Source organism: Lissotriton helveticus, chromosome 7 (genome assembly GCF_964261635.1).
Source record: "Lissotriton helveticus chromosome 7, aLisHel1.1, whole genome shotgun sequence".
Classification (NCBI taxonomy): Eukaryota; Metazoa; Chordata; class Amphibia; order Caudata; family Salamandridae; genus Lissotriton; species Lissotriton helveticus.
The window spans coordinates 815,076,174-815,092,575 of NC_136068.1; the positions used below are offsets into that span (position 1 = coordinate 815,076,174).

At 44.3% G+C, this 16,402-nt stretch overlaps 1 protein-coding gene across 1 annotated transcript in view; it reads right to left on the reverse strand.

The window, feature by feature from the left end:
- Positions 1 to 16,402, reverse strand: part of SEC24A (SEC24 homolog A, COPII component) — a 619,052-nt gene that overhangs the window by 123,844 nt on the left and 478,806 nt on the right. The window lies entirely within an intron of this gene.

Below are 16,402 nucleotides of genomic sequence, written 5' to 3' on the forward strand. Positions count from 1 at the left end.
ATGTGTGAAAAAAGTAGGAAAGAAGGAAAGTAAAAGAAAAAAGGCATCTGCAACAACCCTTCTGGGGAGGAGGGTGGGCACATGTGAATCTACAGCACTAGTTGCATGAACAGATGCTTACAGGGTAACATTTTCGGCTTGTGGCATGTGTTGCTGTAGATACTCATGCTCTGAATAGAATGTAAAGCAGTTCTCCCCAAAGCCGTGGCTAACCAGAGTATGTTGCAGAAGTTTTAAAAAGTGTACGTAGTACAGCCTGGCCCACTTGAGCCTGTTTTAATGCTAGGGCATCCAAACAGTAGTGGTGGGTGAATATGAGTGGTGTGGATCACGTAGCTGACTTACAGCCATCAGACATTGGAATATTACAGAGAAAGGCCATAGAGGCTGTTTGTTTATAGGTAGAATGCTGGCTTCCTGGAGCAGAGAGCTGCTTTTTGACCTTGCAGTAGCAGGTTTGAATGCACTTCACTAATCAGAGATGATTCGGATTTTGAAATGGCAGTGCCTTTGTGTGGTTTAGCGTAGGCAACAAACAACTGTTGCCCTATCAATGTAGTACCGGAAGGACCTCTTACATCTAGTGAGTCTGGGAATGGGAATAATACTGGGAGTTCAACTGTCTGGGTGAGGTGCAAAGGAAATGTCACCTTTGGGTAGAAATTTTGGGTTAGTTTTAAGGAATATCCTATCGACGTGAATCTTGAAAAAGGGCTCCTCCAGCCTAATAGCTTGGATCTCGCTCACACACTTGAGGGCAATGATAGTGACTAGAAATGCTACTTTCCAAGACAAAAACTAGAGAGGACGAGAATGAAGGGCCTCTCAAGGGGGTCCTATGACCTTAGTGAGGACTACATTAAGGTTCTACGATGGGACTGGAGGTATCCTTAAGGGTTTGCAGCCATTATACCGCGGACTTTCAGTCCGCATACCATTTTTCCGCAAGGTCATTGACCTCGCATACCATCATCCTGCATTTTTTCAAAAAACGCATGTGCATTTATCACGCATGCCTTTATAACGAATTACGTTGTAAAGGCATGTATGGTAAATGCATTTGCGTTGTGAAAACCACAATGACAAGAGAGGTAAGTGGGTTTGGGTAATTTTTTCGTCGTGCTGGGTTAGTGATTGTGTAGTGTAGTGTTGTGTTAGTGTAGTGTAGAGTTGTGGTGGTTGTTTAGTGTAGGTCGTGCTGGGGGAAGTGTTATAGGATTTAGGGTAGTGTTGTAGTGTTTGTGTAGTGTAGGGTCATGCTGGGGGTAGTGTGTTAGGGTTTAGGGTAGTGTTTGCGTAGTGTAGGGTCATGCTGGGGGTAGTGTTTTAGGGTTTAGGGTAGTGTTTGCGTAGTGTAGGGTCATGCTGGGGGTAGTGTTTTAGGGTTTAGGGTAGTGTTGTAGTGTTTGCGTAGTGTAGGGTCATGCTGGGGGTAGTGTTTTAGGGTTTAGGGTAGTGTTGTAGTGTTTGCGTAGTGTGGGGTCATGCTGGAGGTAGTGTGTTAGGGTTTAGGGTAGTGTTGTAGTGTTTGTGTAGTGTAGGGTCATGCTGGGGATAGTGTTTTAGGGTTTAGGGTAGTGTTGTAGTGTTTGCGTAGTGTAGGGTCATGCTGGGGGTAGTGTTTTAGGGTTTAGGGTAGTGTTGTAGTGTTTGTGTAGTGTAGGGTCATGCTGGGGTGTAGTGTTTTAGGGTTGTGTTGTAGTGTTTGTGTACTGTAGGGTCATGCTGGGGTGTAGTGGTTTAGGGTAGTATTGTAGTGTTTGTGTAGGGTCATGCTGGGGGTAGTGTATTAAGGTAGTGTTGCAGTGTTTGTTTAGGGAAGTAAAGTGCTTTATGGTAGTGTTGGGGGGTCGTGCTGGGTAGTGTAAATGTTGGAAAAGGACTGTGTTACGGGTGGGTGGTGCAGGGGTACTACATTAGAGTGTAGTGTAGGGTAGGGTACTCTTACTTACCTTTAGAACTTTTACAACGAGTATATCTTTAACATGCATGCATTTTCGTTGTAAAGGCATGTGTGCTAAAGGCATATTCGTTTTAAAAGTTTTCGTTCTCTTATTTTGCGGACTAATAGTACTTGCGGTATTATATTTGCGGGATGATGGTATGCGGGATGTTTGTCTGCGGTCTGACATCATATATTCATCCTTAAGTCCTTCCATAAATACTTTAATGATGGGGACATCGAATAGGGTAGAATGTTCACAGTTCTGGAGGTACACTGTCACTGCAGCCAAATGTAAATGAGTGAATGTGTAAGCCAGGCATGAGCGTTGCATGTGAAACAGGTAATTGACAATATCTTGCACTATTAGCTTTAGTGGATCAATATGTTTGGGTCGGTATTAGTGGACAAATCTCTTCCAATTTCCCGCATACCAGCCTCTTTGAGGATGGACATATATTTAGAAGGCAAATTGAGGAACCAAATTCTAGGACCACAAGAGCCAGATCACCAGGTTGAGCTGCCTGGGACTGGGAAGCCTGACTGTGTCCTGGTGGTAAGTGAGAAGGTCCCGCCTGTTGGGGAGCTTCGATAGAGGGACTACAGACAACTAGAGGAGGGTTGTGAACTACAGCTGCCTGGCCCACGTAGGAGCCACTGAGGGAGGTCTGCCAAAGCTTCAGAATCATATTTGGAAGGAGTGGGAGAGGAGGACAAGTGTAGGCAAATATCCCTGACCAGTTCATCCATAGTGTACTGCCCATTTACTGGAGGCAAAGCTTGGGCAGTTTGGTCAGTTGCAAACAGATTTAGGTTGGGAAATTCGCAACGCTGGAAGTACAGGACTTGAGGGTAGAGTTCCCACTCATGGACTTGTTGCTGCATCCTGCTGAGCATGTCTGAGAAGACTTTGTCCGCTCCTGGAAGACACTCTGTTAGCAGAGGACTTTGTGGTGGATCACCCAAAACCAAATGCTTTGTGCTAACGCGGAGAGCTGGGGGGAGTGCGTGCCCCTTTTTTTTGCAACTAATACACAAGAGTAGTGTTGTCTGCTTTAATGAGGACTGTATTGTTTTGTACATGGCAAAAGAAAGCCTTCAGAGCTAACTGCACTGCCAACAACTCCAAATAGTGGATGTGAAAGGGGTGTCCAGAGACCCTAAACAGTTGTCTTGTAGATGTGCACCCCCAGCTTGTGAGAGGCATTTACAGAGACGGTCCACTGGGGGACTGGGTCGAGGAAAGGTCTGGCTGGCAACAGACTGCTGTTATTCTACCACTGTAGAGAGCGACAGGCATCGGAACGCCGACTATGCAGAGGGGCTATCATGCAGAGAGGGCACATTACTGTTCTCACTGTCAGCTGACAATTTGTCAGAAAAAGAGGCAGCTGTAGCTGGAAGGTTTGGACCAGTGTGGGACTGGCATAAGATTTCCCAGTGATGGAGGTAATTAGTGACCCTAGGAAGGGCTGCATTTCTAAGTGTTGGAGGAGGGATTTGCTCACGTTGATGATGAAACCTAGATCATGGAGATCTAAGGTGATCTGCATGTTAGCGAAACATTGCTGTTCGCTTGCACTCCTTATCAACCAGTCATGAGATACAGGAAGACTTGGATGCCGCTCCTGCGGAAATAAGTGGCTACCCCTGCAAAACATTTGGTGAAGACTATGGGGGCGGTGGTTACCCGGAAGGGCAGTACTTTCAATTGAAAGTGCTGTCCACTTACCATAAGCCTGAAGTAGCAGTGATGTGCAAGGTAGATCGGGGCATGAAAGTAAGCATCCTTGAAGTCGAGGGTGGTCCTGAAGTTTCCTTGCTGCAATACTAGAAGGACAACCTGGAGCCTGACCACGTGGAAATACTTTGAAAGAATGTTCTTGTTGATGGGCCTGAAGTCTAGCGTGGGCCTGAGGGATCTGTCCTTGTTTTGGATTACAAAGTACAGGGAATATATTCCTTTGCCGTGATGGGCTAGCGGCACAGGCTCTATGACTCCCTTGAGTACGATTACATATACTTCTTTCTTCAGTAGGTGCAGGTGTTCTTGTGAGAAGGAGTGTTTGCAGAGAGAAGGAGAATGTTTGGCAGTTGGGCAGTGAGTTTCAGGCAGTAAGCCTGCTCTACAATAAACCCATTGGACTGAGGGGAGGTTTTGCCATTGCACAAGGTGTTGTGTGATCGGTGGGGGGGCTGGACATGACAGGGAGGAAGTCACTGCTTCGTGGGTTCGACTCATTTGGCCACCCTACCTCTACCCCAGCACTTAATTGTTTCCGCTATAGGCAAATCTGGAATCACCCCGGGAGGCTTGTGGCTGGTGCTGTTGCCTCTGATAAGCAGTGCAGGCCTCTGGGGAGGGGACTTTGGTGCCGCAACATAATTGTGAGTGTTGAGAAGTCACACACAGTGATGGAGACTGGAGAGGTTATATCTTTAGCTGTGTCAGTGTCTTTTTTGATTTTTTTAACTGCATCTGATCAACTTGAGGTTTAAAGAGGTGTTCCCATTAGCGGGCATTTTGATCAGATGCCGCTTCTGGCTTGAAGTCAGAGACATGGAGTCAAGCATGTCTGAAGATCATGACACTAGAGTTAATACCTCTGGCGGCAGTGCCAGCCGCGTCGCAAGCACACTAGATAGTGCTATTGGAGATTATTTCCCTTTCCGCTATAATCTCCTGTGTCCTTTGTTTGTACTGATCTGGGAGGTGCTGAATCAGGTCTCCCAACTCGTTCTACTGGGCTTGGTCGTACCTGAATAATAACCCCATGGATATGGTGGTTGAGCTATGGGTTGCAGATTGTGTGGCATCTTGTTGCCCCACTGCATCGATTTTCTTGCTTTCTTAGTCTTGCGGTAGGGCATTCCAGGACCCTGTGTGTTTGCCTATTTAAGGGAGACGTGCACTACCTACGAGTCTGGCGAAAGCTGACCTCTAATGCAGGGTAGGTCTGAGGGGGGAGGGCTTGTATTTTTGGTCAACCCTCAGGGTGACTATCCTAGCCTTGACTGGGTCTTTAAAAACATTGACTGGGTATTTGAGCACCCCCTGCATAAGCTTAAGCATCTCCTTAAGCAGGGCCAAACACTGTGTATAACAGGGAGTGTGTGACAGAGTTTCTCACAGGAAGTTGTCCTCCTCTGCAATGGTGTGTAGGTCTAACTTTTGCAAGATGGCCACCATGTGAATTAAATCATGGTGAGAGGTGGTATTAACTGGAGGGGAAGGCTTGGCAGGGCACATCTGGGGGTCTTTGTCACATGTAGGAACATCCCAAAATCAGCCCATGGATATCCCGCGGCTCTGGGTCATATGGAGCATCATAAGGAACTATGTGCTGAGGATTCCCATAGGAAGAATGTGTAGAGATCTCCAGAGAAGGAGGCAGTGGAGCCGGAGGAGAAGGCGGATGAAGAGGAGGCAGCAAATCTAGCTTTTGACCAAATTTGGTGTAATTCCGTTCAGCAGTTCAGGATGTAGAAGTGTGGCTCACTGGTTAGAGCAGGCAGACCCTGAAGCAGAGGTCAGACCCGGGACCAGGGTTCAATTCCCGACGCGGCAGGGTCTCGAGCTCAAATGTCCACGGACTTGATAATTCTCGCTTCGGTGCCTGACCTAATCATGGGTTCACACTCTGCAACTCTGGGCATTAAGCTTGCTTAATCTCCACAACGGCCCCCTGCGGCGGGATGCCTGGCTTTCACCTTGGGGATGCCCTGTTGGGGCTATCTCACAGGGAAAAGCCAGGACGGGTTCCCAAGGCAAAGCGCTTAGAGACCCCTGGGTTATAAGCGCTATATAAATCCAAACATACATACATACCTACATGTAGTCATGTCCAAAAAAGAAATATCCCTATAGACTTAAAACGGGGAAAACACATTTTGGGACTCCCTTTTTTCTCGGCCCTCGCTTGATGGATCACCCTGAAACTTTCAACACAGCAGTTGAACCAAATAGAGGAGGTTTTGTGACAATTTCATGGAGATTCGTCAAGCAGGGCCAAAGTAATCAGCAAAACAAAAAAAGCTTTTCCTATGGGATCTTTGGTTCTAACTATAACTAGCTACTGGTGACTGCCAGTAGGTAATTTATATATATATCAGTGAAAAAACCAAAGGTTACAGGGACGTTATAGTTAGGGTGATCATTAACTTGTACAAAACCAGAGAAATTAAGAGTGGTAAAGAAAGGGGGTTGGGCCTCGAACCAGCTCTTAGGAACACCTCTGTATACGACTTACAAGAGGTACCAGTAGGGATTCTTTGCCCCAAAGGTCCCTCAGGAGTAAAGTGGACTTCATACCCCAATCAGTAGTGCACCACGAGTTGTGTCTGAAGAGTAGTACAAAAAGGGGGTGCGTCCTCCAAACACTTCTTACCAATCCCACAGTGTGGGACTTACTGAAGGTAACTGGAGGGGTAGTTGGCCCCCAAGGACGTCCTTGGGGCCCAACTATCCCTCCAGTTACCTCCAGTAAGTACGACACAGCAAGATTGCTGACACATTGTAGGAGGCCACTCTGCAAACGCACCTCATTACGCACTACTAGGAGGTGGACAAAGTCCTCTTGGCTATTAAGGGTCCTTGGGGGCCAACTACCCCTCCTGTTGCCTCCAGCAAGTCCCACACAGTGGCTTTGCTGAGAGGTTTTTTGTTTTTGGTGGCCACACCCCCTTTCTCCACCACTCTGCAAACACACCTCCTGGTGCACGACTGGTTGAGCGATGAATTCCCCTTGGCTCTTGAGGGTCCTCGGGGGACAAGTACTCCACCAGTTGCCTCCAGCAAGTCCCACACAGTGGGTTTGCTGAAAGGTTTTTGGTGGCCGTGCCCGCTTTCTCCTCCACTGTGCAAACGCGCCTCCTGGCAGCACTACTATTTGGGGGATCAAGTCCCCTTGGCTCTTGAGGGTCCCTGCAGGTCAACTAGCCCTCCGGTTACCTCCAATAAAGCCCACACAACTGGATTGCCGAGAGGTGGTCAGAGGCCTCACCCCCTTTCTCCACCACTCTGCAAACATGCCTCCGTGCGCACTGCTACTTGGGGGAATAAGTCCACTTTAGTCCTGAGGCACTCGGGAGGCAAGGGGACCTCATCCCCCCACCAGCAGTGGCAGAGAGGCATCTGCATGGCCTCTGACCACCTCTCAGCAATCCCGCTGTGTGTTCTTACTGGAGGTAACAGGAGGTCTTCTTGGTCCCTAAGTACCCTCAGCAGTCAAGGGGACTTCAACCCTGCGGTCCCTGCCGGCTCCCCACCTACTGCGGGACTCTGCATTACTTTGACAGAGGGTGCTGCAGACATGCAGTTCCCTCTCTCCTAAAGCAATTCTGCTCCGCTTCATGGAAGCGAGAGCATTGAAAATGCTCTCACTTCCATGAAGCGGACTAGCAGGAGCGGTGCTCCCGCCATGCTATAGCAAACTGCAGTGTCCCAGGGGTGGGCATCGCGGGACACTGCTGGAGCAGTCTCTGGGGGGTTGCGGTCCCCAGGGACATGCAAGACTCCTGGAGTGGGGCAGGATGGTACTGCTCCCTTCTTGTAGATAGCCCGGCGGCCCACCTCCCATCTCGTATATAGTCCCGGGGAGATGGTGGTCTCCGGGACGAGCCCCCTCCCCCACATTTGTTATTAAAAGTTCCCCGGGCAGGTGGCCATTCCCAGGAGAGGCCATAGGGCCTACCCCCACATACAAAAAAAAATACAGTGTGCCATAGGAAGGTGGTGGTACTCAGGGCTTCTGATAAGCCCAAGATGGGGGTGCCATGAGCCCCCCCTTGCATGCCCCCGGAATTTGGCCTATTTGGGGGTTTTAAAACAGCAGATTCGCAGATCCACCGTGACCCTGCGGCAAAAGTTTAAAAAAAAAATGTTTTTTAAACGTGGTGGGGTCCCTGTGGGACCTCTCCACCACATCTGGGGCTCAGGGTATTCCTACCCTGCCCCCTTTCTTTATTTGATTTTGTTTTTCTGGAACTTCAAGCCGAGTCCCAAGATGGCAGTTAACACTTCCTGGTTGAAGTGTTGGCAGCCAATTACAGCAGTGCATGAGCTCGTCTTTGTTCGCGAAGGCTTCGCGGCCAGCGATATCACTATAATTTTCAGCTTAAATTACTTAAAAATTACTGAATGGATTCATACCAAATAAGGAAAAGACATTTCTTTTATCCGACATCTACCTCCTTACCAAATTTGGTTTAAGTCCTTTCAGCTGTTTGGGCTGTGGTGTGGCTGAAGGTACAAACGCAACCTTATTGCGCGCCCCAAATTCTCACCCCCAATCTTTCCCAATCAATAGTACCCACCGTGACAGTTTTTTGGGCTAACTTTCAAGCAGATTGGTCAAAGGTCGCCAAAGTTATAGCCAAGTCACAAATGCTTTTCCTATGGAAATTAGGTCCCAACTATAACTACCTACTGGCGACTGCCAGTAGGTAATATATATATATTTTATATATATTAAGCAAAAAAGAAGCAGAGAACTCGGTGTAGCTACCAAGTTTAGGTGGAGGGTAGCTCCTGTACAGAGCGCTCTACAGCACCACCACCACTCTGTAGTCCCACTTCTACTGTAAAATCTTTCAGCATAGGATTAGCACAGTGCCATGTTGGTAAAAGACTTTTGTCATTTTACAGCTTGCTTTTTCATTAAATAAGTTCAAATCGCATGATCTGTCTTGACTCATTCCCTCTCCCGCAATGCATCAACACATTACATGAGCTTGAGGACCCTTGTGTAACAAATCCAGACACCCACATAATCTCACATGTGGAAGTTTGGGGGGGCAAAGGGGGGGCAAAGGGGGGCAAAGGGCCTTCTACTGATTATAGACAGTGGCACTTGTAGAAAAAAAAGAAAGGTGGGCATCCACCAGGGTTAAAGATAAAGCATGGTGACTGTCGTGCTGACTTATTAACATGTATTATGCGGGCACTTGCTTGAAATAATCAAGGCACGCGGCCACCGTGGTTAAAAATGAAATGCGGTGGGCGTTGCACTGACTAATGCACATTATCCTGGGTAAAGCGACTCTGGTATTTTACTGACCTTTTTTTTTTTTTGCAGAGTTTTATATAGCGCGAACTAGACCCGAACTGAATCAGGTATCAGAGCGCTTTACATAGCACCAGTTACGTTACATGAGGACACGCATTCATTTTAGGCACGGGGAGATTAAGTGATTTGCCCAGAATCACAGGAGGTTTTTGGCGTCGTTACCGAGACTCGAACCCAGATCCCCAGGTCCGAGGTTGAGCGCCCTAGCCGTTAGGCCAACTCCTTTGCTGGTCGTTTTCTATCAAGATAGTTAAACAGAGGCAGCTGGTAGAGAAACAAGCATTTTCAATGCAAAAGGTCTCGCATTAGTAAAAGTTTGAGCTTTTGGCGTTGCAAATAATAATGCAACATAAATAGCTCTAATTTTCAGTAATGCAAGAATGTTAATTTCCTATTTAAAGAGTGGGTAGATAAATAGCGAGCAAGGGAGGGAGCAAGATGATGGGAGAAAGTGGAAGAGGAATATAGGGAGAGGTAGAAGAAGAGATGTGGGATAGGAATAATGAAAGGGAGATAAAGCCCAAAGTAAACAGTACGCACAGATAGATAAAACCGAGGGTACATGCTCACCTCATGCTATTTGCTGGTTGCTTTATCAATCCATCTTCCTGGGAGTGCTTTCGCTGGAGTGTGCGCTAGACTATTTCACATCTGAATAGTACACTCAGTCATCACACTATCACATTCAGTTTTTTATCCCCTATGTACATTCCATACAGAAAACATTTTTTCCTTCCCTTCTTTCTTCCCAGCATTGGCAAAGCCGACGGGACTAGCTTTAAAACTGTAATCCAAATTTGTGAATAGAACGCATGTAAACTGCGTTTGTGAAGGCCGGTGTTTACATATGGTCCAACACGAAAGCCACATCTATTGGCCACTTCCAATTGTATTACAACATTTACAAATCGCTTTGTTGCATGCTTACTCGTTTGTTCCAGAAAATGTTCCCATTTTTATGTCCGACATTCCTAACTGTATGCCCCGTTATAATCAGGAATTAAACAAAAAACGGAAATAATACCCTACCTTCCTCAAACCCAGGGATGTCACTGGGTGGAATCTGCCATTTCTTTCTCCCAGCACTGCACTGGGTGTGTATCACGAGCAGGTACATCTGTTTCTGCTTTGTGACTTAAATCAAATCAGAAGAGGCTCCGGACGGGGTGTGCTCCGCTCTTCTCCCCCTAGAAGCCAAGGCAGTGGGTTTGTGGGCATGGCACACAGGGATGTGCTGCAGCCCTTAGGGGTCTTCTCTGGTCACCATGCCTTGGGTACCTAGGGTACCATTTACTAGGGGCTGACAGGTGGCCAGAGATGCCAATTGGGTTTTAGTTTTAACACAGGTTTAGGGAAGAAACACAGGCCCTGGGTACCTGGTTGGCAGGAGTCCAGGGCACACTCAGTCAATGCACATCAGCAGTTCAGAAAAAAGTTGGGGCATACCAATGCAAGAAAGATGGCACTTTCTCACACATCCTATGCACGTCCCAATGAGGCAATTGTGTACGATGAAGAGTCCAGGGGGCAGGCCTGCATCCTCCGCCAAGGATGGGGAGCACCCCATCTCCGCGAAGGTCTCACACAGTGTGGAGCCCCGCCTCGTGCCAGGCAGACATCTCTGCCATGGAAGTTGTGCGTTGACCTCTGGGTGTACCCAACAGTGGTGAAAGCAGCATGCTGCTATCTGTAAATGTATCGATTTAGGTAGAGGTACCCTACCACAAGAATGGAACAAGCAGTGATCACTGCTCTGGGTTTATCAGAAATAGACTACTGCAATGGGCTTTTTTTTTGACTGCCATAAGAAAGCTCTAGATAAGCTCTAAATAGTCCAAAATGGAGCAGCCAGATTGCTTTTAGGAATACCGAAATACCAATCGGTCTCCAAGGCTCTCCCCTCACTTCACTGGCTCCCGGTTAGAAAGCGGGTGATGTTCAATTCTTTATGCATAGCCTTTAAGGCCCTTCATCTTGTGGGTCCTGAATCCACCAAACAACTCTTTCAACAACACATCCTTTTCTAGGACTTTAAGATCCTCCTCCCAGGCTAATTGGGTTGTACCTAAATTCAGGAGAGCTACCTGGGGAGCCAAGAGCTTTGCAGTGGCCACTGCCAAACTCTGGAATTCGATACCTCTAACACTAAAAACCACAATAAATCTGCTTACCTTTCACAAGGCTCTTAAAACCTGGCTGTTTAACAACTAGCTCAGTACTGTCACTTACTTTTAATAAAAGGATGTGATAAAGGAGGTGGAATTGTTGTAATGGACTCTACCAAATATGAGACGAATATGTACAGAATGTTAGATGACCCAAACTTCTATACAAAAATTAACTCTCACTCTACTATTAGTATTGCCAAAAAGATTCGTAGCATTACTAAACATGCCCTAGACAATGGTGAAAGTTCTCAAAAAGAATATGATTTTTTAAATTTTAACCAAAATAAAGTGGCCTGTGTGTATGGACTACCTAAGATCCATAAAGATCAACATGACCCTCCATTCAGGCCAATCGTTTCTACTATAGGTACAGCGACAGAACCTTTGTCAAAGTATGTTGATAATTATTTACGGCCCCACATTTCAAAAATCAGGTCTTATGTAAGAGATACCGGCCACATGATCTCTAAAATTGAAAATATTGATTTTAACCCCCTTACAGATCTTTTAGTTACTCCAGACGTGGAGTCTCTATATAGTAATATACCCCTTCAGGGAGCTATGGAAACCACTGAGTGGTTTATTGAAAAACAAGAGATACTATGTCCAAAGGCTTTTGTTCTCAACTGCCTGAGAATTGTTTTGACTGAGAATATTTTTCAATTTTGTGATCAATTCTATCGACAAACAAAGGGGGTTAGTATGGGGGCTTCAGTAGCCCCCTCAGTAGCCAACATTTATATGGCTGCCTTTGAAAACAGATGCATCTACAATGAAATTGCCCCCTTTTTCGAGTCTGTCTCCCACTGGTCCAGATACATAGATGACATCTTCTTTGTCTGGACCAGTGGGAGAGATTCTCTATCAGAGTTCTTGCTTTGGATTAATGCTGCTGATCTAAACCTGAAATTTACAGCGCATGTTAGTGCAGAGAAAGTGGAGTTTTTAGATATTTTAATTTTGAATGATCACAACCAACTAAAAGTTGACTTATTTACAAAGCCCACGGCACGAAATACTCTTCTGCACTATAATAGTTTCCACCCTCGTAATCAAAGGAACAGTATTCCTTTTTCCCAATTCTTACGTGTCAGACGTAACTGTTCCACCCTGGCAGACTTTGACAAACAAGCTAATGTAATGCGATCCAAATTTCTAGAAAGAGGTTACCCCCACCGGCTGGTGAGGGACTCTTTCAAAAGAGCTCGGTACTATGACCGAGACTGTCTGCTGAGAATAAAACCCGCTAAAGACAACAAACAGGTAGTTTGCATTATTAAACATTCTACAGTTAATGCAAAAATAAAAACAGATAATTAATTCGAGCTGGCACATTCTTAACAGCAACTGCTCTAATGACCAAAAACTAGTGAAACCCTTATTTGCGCATCGTCGCAATAAGAACATTAAAGATCACTTAGTGCATTCCAGGTTCTGTAATCCTTCGCGTCAACAGAAATTCATACAGAAATCCATCTCGAATAGCCATCCCATCAAAGGTACTATACCTTGTTCCATGTGCAAGTCATGCAACAACATAATTACAGGGGAAGAGTTCAGCCACAATGGACATACTACTAAAGCAAAAGAACTATGGAATTGTAAAACTACTAATGTAGTTTATTTCATCCAATGTCCATGCGCTCTTGGTTACATAGGAGAGACGTCAAGAGCAATCCAAGTTCGCCTCACTGAGCATCGCTCAGCTATAAACACGCAAAAAATGACTGCCCCCATGGTAAAACATTTCATGTAACACAATCATGGCCCTGACGAATTTAGATGGCGTATATTAGAGAAAATCCACACACCGGATACAAAAGGTGGTTCCCAAATAAGAAAAAAACGTGAGGTTTTCTGGATGTTTGTTTTTGACACCTTTAAAAACAGGCTCAATAGCGATATACCCTGGGAAAACGCTATTTACTGAACTTCTTCAAAATGAGAAATGTAACTATATGCTGATTAATGAAATTCCGGATTTTTTAGTCCGTCTTCATTTCCTTTTGTTGCTGTGATTCCATCTGCAACACTGAAAATCCCCACAAGATGAATACAAATAATTTTTAGAAAGAACTGTTTTTTTGTAAAAATATTTTTGTGTAATTGCTGGCCTTAAGCACTAAACTTATCCCTAGAGATAATAACTGATTGTTATTGTCGGTACCAATAAAATTATATGTACATGTGAACACTTACACAGTCGGAGTGCTTTGAATTTTTGGCTCTTGTTGAGCCATCCATATCCTCCTGCTTGCACCATTAATATTATATGTACACGCGAGTACTTGCACATTTGGTGCAGTTTGAATTTTTGGCTTTCATTCAGTCATCTGTATCCTCTTGCTTACATTGATCTTTACCAGAGTGAGAAATACAGATGCTCATTAATGAAAACAATACTGAATTTTACCAGTCTTTTTTTCCTGTCCATTTGTGTACTAAATCGGCAGTATTTAAAACCTGCCACGAAAGAAGAATAAATAATTCTCAGAATAAACTTAGAATTTGTTTTGGATTTTATTATATTATAGATCCGTTTTCCAGAAAATATAAATGCTCTCCAGTGTTCATGATCACATTGAAATATATGCACGCAAAATCTGTACAGCACGCCGAGCCCGTATTTCCGGGTGTTGTGGAGCACTCTGTGTCCTTTTGCGCTTTTCGGGCTGCTGATCACGGATGCTAGCTAGTTAAATAGCTCACACCTGGGGAGCGCCCGTTAGCTCTCTACATTCATCGCGACGATCCAGCGTGCGGTCACATCACTCCTGGTCTGCTTAGCTACATCTTAAAATCTGTAAGAACACGTATGGCTGGATGATTATCTATTTTGTTTGCTATTAAACACATTAGTTAAGGAACGATTTTGACCGGAATTATAATTTCCTTTCAGTGTGAAGCTGAAACTTGTACCTCGTATTCGGAGGTTTGTCTTCACCACGACGTTTTCAACCCAATAAAATTCTTTTTAGATTCAAGAGAAACAGGTAATTTCTGAATTAGTACTAAGTACAGATCCACACCTGTGTTTCTTTTGTTATTAAAAAAAACTGAAGACATTCGTGCAGGTCATAATATTTATTATTTTTTCTCCAGAACACTATATCGCATTATATTTGCTGCGACCAGGAGTGTCTCTGATTGTCCACATTATTAGAAGGTAACTTTACATCACCCTATATCACTCTACACTGTTTACTGTCGATTTAACATAATGAGCTTAATATGAGTACCTCTACTTCTTTTTAAATCAGGCAGCGAGCTAATGAATAAATATAGGGAACAACTAGATGACTTCTTTTAGCCCACTTGAGAATACTCTTTATATTGCACGAACTTTTAAAGTCTGATCGGCACAATGAGGACATTATGTCTGAATAATCATGTCTGAATAACTAAACTTTCAGTTTAGTAGCGATAATAAATGACAAGGAAAATATGTTTGGATCTATAGATTCCAACTCGAAGAAAATATCCGTAAGAGAGGAAAAACGGTCCCGGATACGAAGTACCACTCTCGCCAGACTAAAGTTCATCCACCACTAGCTGGGTCAATAGACCTATAATTGTAAGTTGTTTTTGAGTCTTCCATCTGTTCAGCTTTGCTAAAAAATAAAAAAGAAATGGACATACGCTCTTATTGTATGGAAGTGACTATATCGTACATTATGTCATCTTTCTATTCTAGTTAATACACACTATTTTCATCCTCATCAATAAATAACCGCTACCTTTGAAAAATCTCAAAAGCAGTAAGTATATTGGACGCAATTACTTTTATAGAAACGATCATTGATCCACATTAGATATAGACTATTGAGTTAACTCACTAGGAATTGATTTCTAGAAGTGAGCCTCATCAGTTTTAACCTTCACCCATTGGAATCCTTGGTCTCTCTCTTTATGAATATATAGAATGAGTAATGAAATGAGTAGCCACATGTTGAACTTTGTCTATGTATAGGAATCGTTTGTTACATGGTCACTACATGACATAAGGAGATGTTTTCTGTTACTTAGCTTACCTGATTTAGTTGTTTTTAGTCATTGACTTTATACATTGCTTCTTACGAGTTCGAAAAAATGTTATGATTATGTAAAAAATTATAAAAATCAAGCCTTAATTTCTTCCTTCCCTTTTTACTTTTCTTAAATTTTAACTGCAACATTTTTTTTTTAATCATATTGTGATTTCATGTATTTATGGTTTGACTAATTTGTGTAGTTGGTTAACATTTGTTTAGAACCAACTTTTTAATGGTTTCGTTATTTTTAATCTTACTGTGTCAATAAAATTAAGTCATTGCTTTACCTATTTAGTAATTTTTTCTCCTTTGTCACTGTTCCATGAGTTTTAAACAAATAATTGCCTAGGTTGTTATTTCTCATAAACTTACTTGTGCCACACACTCAGTTGTCTGGTGTTTTCCTTACCTTGGTCCACCCTCTGGAAGTCAGCGCCTAGACACCCACGGGTAGTAGTGTGCTTTAGAAATCCTAATTTAATTTCAATTTAAAAATACGGAAGAAATTCCAGGCGGTGAGCGTTGTTGCAGTATCAGTCAACTGTATTCTGACACCCACTGCAATTGCAACACCAGGTAATAGTGTTCGAAGTTGGGCACTACGAGTCCACCCAGTCTGTTGGTTGGTACAGTTTTGAGACCGCCACACAGCAGCGGTAAGTATTCCAGATGAAAACTCTCATAGCTTGCTCAAAGGATCAGAAGAAAGGGGTGAAAACATAATGGAAGGTTGGCGAACTATTATAAAAGGCGGGGAGCGGAACCATTTTAAGTAGGGCAGTGCCTTCCAAAAGGTTATCTGGATCCTCAATGAGGTGAAATCACGTTAGATTGCCATCAAACAGATCTGTGGGTGAATGGAATACTCGGATGCCCAAATATCTAAAAGTGGTGGGTTGCCAGGTGAGAGGGATACCAACTGACCTTCAAGCCAGAGTATCTGAATACTGGTTGAGAGTTTGGGGGATTGTGGCAGGGAATGAAGAAGTATCTCTTTTTTTTGCAGAGTTTTATATAGCGCAAACTAGACCCGAACCGAATCAGGTATCAGAGCGCTTTACATAGCACCAGTTACGTTACATGAGGACAGACACATTCATTTTAGGCACGGGGAGATTAAGTGATTTGCCCAGAATCACAGAAGGTTTTGGCGTCGTTACCGAGACTCGAACCCAGATCCCCAGGTCCGAGGTC